At 57.5% G+C, this 5,000-nt stretch overlaps 2 non-coding genes and 1 pseudogene across 2 annotated transcripts; all 3 read right to left on the bottom strand.

The window, feature by feature from the left end:
• Nucleotides 1-1,160, bottom strand: part of LOC144413531 (large subunit ribosomal RNA) — a 3,695-nt pseudogene extending 2,535 nt beyond the window's left edge.
• Nucleotides 1,161-1,428: 268 nt separating this feature from the next.
• Nucleotides 1,429-1,582, bottom strand: LOC144413206 (5.8S ribosomal RNA). The gene has a single exon (XR_013469243.1). It is a non-coding gene; the product is annotated as a 5.8S ribosomal RNA (ribosomal RNA).
• A 298-nt stretch (nucleotides 1,583-1,880) lies between these two features.
• LOC144413381 (small subunit ribosomal RNA) lies at nucleotides 1,881-3,690 on the bottom strand. Its single transcript, XR_013469415.1, has one exon. It is a non-coding gene; the product is annotated as a small subunit ribosomal RNA (ribosomal RNA).
• Nucleotides 3,691-5,000: the final 1,310 nt, after the last annotated feature.

Here is a 5,000-nt window from a genome sequence, read left to right as displayed (position 1 = left end):
ACCAGCTACTAGATGGTTCGATTAGTCTTTCGCCCCTATACCCAAATAGGACGATCGATTTGCACGTCAGAATCGCTACGGTCCTCCACCAGAGTTTCCTCTGGCTTCGACCTTCCCAGGCATAGTTCACCATCTTTCGGGTCCCAACATGGACGCTCTTGCGCGACCGCCCCGGCAGAGCGGGTGCGATCGGCCGGTCGTGCGCCGGCGCCCGCACGGGGCTCCGGGTCCGACCTCGTTCGGCCAAAGGCCGCCTTCACTTTCATTTCGCCTGCGAGTCTCGAACCACTCGACGACTCGCGCTCATGTTAGACTCCTTGGTCCGTGTTTCAAGACGGGTCGGGAGGGTGGCCGACGTGGCCACGGACCCCGAGCGCGTCGACGGCGCGCCACCGAAGCGGCAGCCCGCCGAACACCGGCACTGCGTACAGTGCAGGCGAACGACAAGCCAGCCGAACGGCGACGGCCGCACACAGAGAGCGCGCGGCATCCTTTCCTCGATCCGCCGCCGGGCCGCCCCGCCCGCGCGCTGTAACACCCCCGCCGGAGCGGAGGCCACCTTCGCGCGGGGACTTAGACCGACGGCAAACCGGTCGTGACCCGCGCCGGTCGCTAGTGCGCTGAGACGGTGCGCGAGCCGACTCGGCAGCGGCGCCTTAAGCGTCCGCGAACCGAGACGGCGCGCCCCCGCACCCAACTGAAAGCGAGCCGGCGACCTGACGGGCCCTCCCGTTTGCCTCTCAACGGTTTCACGTACTCTTGAACTCTCTCTTCAAAGTGCTTTTCAACTTTCCCTCACGGTACTTGTCCGCTATCGGTCTCGCGACCGTATTTAGTCTTAGGTGGAGTTTACCACCCGCTTTGGGCTGCATTCCCAAACAACCCGACTCCGAGAAGACCCGAAGCGGCCAAGGCAAGCGCCCCTATGGGCCTAACACCCGCCGTGGGACGAGGCCTCGATCAGAAGGACACCGGCGCTCGCCGTCAGCCGCACTGGGACTTCCGTACGTCACAACTCGGCGCGCTCGAAAAGCGCGCAGATTCGACGCTGGACTCTTCCCGGTTCACTCGCCGTTACTCAGGGAATCCCTGTTGGTTTCTTTTCCTCCGCTTAATAATATGCTTAAATTCAGCGGGTGCTCTCGCCTGAACTCAGGTCGTATGTGTCAAGCGGGCCGCATCGCAAGTCGTCGCCGCCGGCGCCGACCGAGCGCGTACCGTCGCCGCCTTGGCCCACGGTCGGTCTTGATCTCGTGACCGGACCGACCGACCTGGACCCGCCCCTCGAACGTAGTTGAACACGTCGAGGGGCCGGCGGTGTACGGGACACGCGGTCGCGCCGAGAAAGCTCGGCGACCGCTTCAACTTGGGGCGACGCCCGGCCGTCTTCGCAGAGGCCAGGCGACGGCCCTCGGGTGAGGACGAACGCGACCCTGAGGCAGACGCGGTCCCGGGATTGACCCGAGACCGCAATTCGCGTTCAGAAGGTCGACGTTCAATGTGTTCTGCAATTCACATTACTTCTCGCACTTGGCTGCGTCCTTCATCGACTCGCGAGCCGAGTGATCCACCGTTAAGAGTCGTCCTCGACGTTTCGCCCGGCGCCGAAGCGCGCGGACGTCACACTGTGGGATCGACCACAAAACCACCACCGACAACAACTGCACAAAAACACCAACAAACGGCGCCGAGCGACCGCCGGGCTGGGCCGGCGGCACATCGAGCGCGGTGCCCAGAAGCCACCATCGCACTCGGCTGCCTTGCTATGCCAACGTGTTACGCGTGTCGCACGGGGCGGAACCCCGATTGACGGCCGCCCTCTCGGCGGCACCCAAAGACAATTAAGTGCGCGGTCGGCCGGGGCCTACCACCACCTTCGGTAATGATCCTTCCGCAGGTTCACCTACGGAAACCTTGTTACGACTTTTACTTCCTCTAAATGATCAAGTTTGATCGTCTTCTCGACACGCCGACGCGGCCGTTGCCAGCCGCGACGGGGCCGATCCAAGGATCTCACTAAACCATTCAATCGGTAGTAGCGACGGGCGGTGTGTACAAAGGGCAGGGACGTAATCAACGCAAGTTGATGACTTGCGCTTACTGGGAATTCCTCGTTCAAGGGAAACAATTGCAAGTCCTTATCCCAATCACGAATGAGGTTCAACGGGTTACCCGGACCTTTCGGCCTAGGTTAGACACTCGCTGCTTCACTCAGTGTAGCGCGCGTGCGGCCCCGGACATCTAAGGACATCACAGACCTGTTATTGCTCAATCTCGTGTGGCTAAACGCCACTAGTCCCTCTAAGAAGTTAGACGCCGACCGAGAAGGTCGCGTAACTATTTAGCATGCCAGAGTCTCGTTCGTTATCGGAATTAACCAGACAAATCGCTCCACCAACTAAGAACGGCCATGCACCACCACCCACAGAATCAAGAAAGAGCTCTCAATCTGTCAATCCTACCTGTGTCCGGGCCGGGTGAGTTTCCCCGTGTTGAGTCAAATTAAGCCGCAGGCTCCACTCCTGGTGGTGCCCTTCCGTCAATTCCTTTAAGTTTCAGCTTTGCAACCATACTTCCCCCGGAACCCAAAGACTTTGGTTTCCCGGAAGCTGCCGGAAAGGTCGTCATGGTAACGCCTCCCGATCGCTAGTTGGCATCGTTTATAGTCAGAACTAGGACGGTATCTGATCGTCTTCGAACCTCTGACTTTCGCTCTTGATTAAAGAAAACATTCTTGGCGAATGCTTTCGCAGTAGTTCGTCTTCCGCCGATCCAAGAATTTCACCTCTAACGGCAGAGTACGGACGCCCCCGTCTGTCCCTCTTAATCATTACCTCGTGCTCCGAAAACCAACAAAATAGAACCGAGGTCCTATTCCATTATTCCATGCAACACTATGCAGGCGAACAGCCTGCTTTGAACACTCTAATTTTTTCAAAGTAAACTTATCGGCCACCGCCGACACTCAGTCAAGAGCACCGACGGAGAACCGAAGGTGAGGCGAACGCATCCAGTGACACGCCTTGCGACGGACCGGCGGCGCTCGCCCAAAATCCAACTACGAGCTTTTCAACCGCAACAACTTTAGCATACACTGTTGGAGCTGGAATTACCGCGGCTGTTGGCACCAGACTTGCCCTCCAATGGATACTCGTTAAGAGTTTTAGGATGTACTCATTCCAATTACAGGGCCTCGTTAGAGTTCTGTATTGTTATTTTTCGTCACTACCTCCCCGTGTCGGGAATGGGTAATTTGCGCGCCTGCTGCCTTCCTTGGATGTGGTAGCCGTTTCTCAGGCTCCCTCTCCGGAATCGAACCCTGATTCCCCGTTACCCGTTATCACAAAGGTAGGCACGTAGCGTACCTTCGACAGTTGATAGGGCAGACACTTGAATGATACGTCGTCGGTGCAGAGACCGTACGATCCGCGTGGTTATCCAGAGTCATCAAACGTCACAGGACGAACCCGGTCGGTTTTGATCTGATAAAAGCGCGCCTCCCGAAGTCGGCGCTTAATGCATGTATTAGCTCTAGAATTACCACAGTTATCCACTTCGCTTACGAGACCAAATAAACCAAGACTGATTTAATGAGCCATTCGCAGTTTCGCTTTACGAGAACTCGTACTTGCACCTGCATGGCTTAATCTTTGAGACAAGCATATCACTACTGGCAGGATCAACCAGATAGCTGCGACAGCTGCGCTCGGCCCTTGCTGGGCCGCCCGGCGCGTGCTCGTCGCATTCGTTTAAGACCGAGGCGATCGCCTGCGGCCGTACTCAGCTTCGACAGTCGCTGGCCGCGACGTCCACGCTCTCGCCGGCAGTGCCAGGCGGAGCGATTTGCGTTTTTTCTTTGCTCGCCCTCTCTCGGGCTCGATCCATTCAGTTTCGCACAAACAAGAGCTCTGCCGGCCGCCTGCAGCGGTGCCTAAAACCCGGGCATAACAATGCGACCGTTCTGCTAGGCCGACAAGCGCTCAAGCCAGACGCTCGATCGAACGCCCCCTACATATTAGTCGAGACAACGGCTCGCTCATTAGCATCGCGTTTGTACTTTAACTTTTTTTGGCTCGGCTTCTTTCGACGCCGATGCCGGCGACGCAGCACTCTCTCGCCCGCCAGCCACCGAGAAAAGGGTGCGCTCCGACCGGTCCCGCACCGCTCTTTCTTGGCTCATTCGAAATTACTGTCTTTCGCTCTGACATGCCTTACCTAGGGTTAGGTTAGTATGCTTGCACGTTTGTACTTTAACTTTTTTCGGCTCGGCTTCTTTCGACGCCGATGCCGGCGACGCAGCACTCTCTCGCCCGCCAGCCACCGAGAAAAGGGTGCGCTCCGACCGGCCCCGCACCGCTCTTTCTTGGCTCATTCGAGTTTACTGTCTTTCGCTCTGACATGCCTTACCTAGGGTTAGGTTAGTATGCTTGCACGTTTGTACTTTAACTTTTTTCGGCTCGGCTTCTTTCGACACCGATGCCGGCGACGCAGCACTCTCTCGCCCGCCAGCCACCGAGAAAAGGGTGCGCTCCGACCGGCCCCGCACCGCTCTTTCTTGGCTCATTCGAAATTACTGTCTTTCGCTCTGACATGCCTTACCTAGGGTTAGGTTAGTATGCTCTCACGTTTGTACTTTAACTTTTTTCGGCTCGGCTTCTTTCGACGCCGATGCCGGCGACGCAGCACTCTCTCGCCCGCCAGCCACCGAGAAAAGGGTGCGCTCCGACCGGCCCCGCACCGCTCTTTCTTGGCTCATTCGAGTTTACTGTCTTTCGCTCTGACATGCCTTACCTAGGGTTAGGTTAGTATGCTTGCACGTTTGTACTTTAACTTTTTTCGGCTCGGCTTCTTTCGACGCCGATGCCGGCGACGCAGCACTCTCTCGCCCGCCAGCCACCGAGAAAAGGGTGCGCTCCGACCGGCCCCGCACCGCTCTTTCTTGGCTCATTCGAAATTACTGTCTTTCGCTCTGACATGCCTTACCTAGGGTTAGGTTAGTA

This window comes from Styela clava, chromosome 15 (assembly GCF_964204865.1).
Source record: "Styela clava chromosome 15, kaStyClav1.hap1.2, whole genome shotgun sequence".
NCBI classification, from domain to species: domain Eukaryota; kingdom Metazoa; phylum Chordata; class Ascidiacea; order Stolidobranchia; family Styelidae; genus Styela; species Styela clava.
The sequence above is the reverse complement of the archived record's forward strand: the minus strand, read 5'-3'. Positions and strand labels throughout refer to the sequence as shown.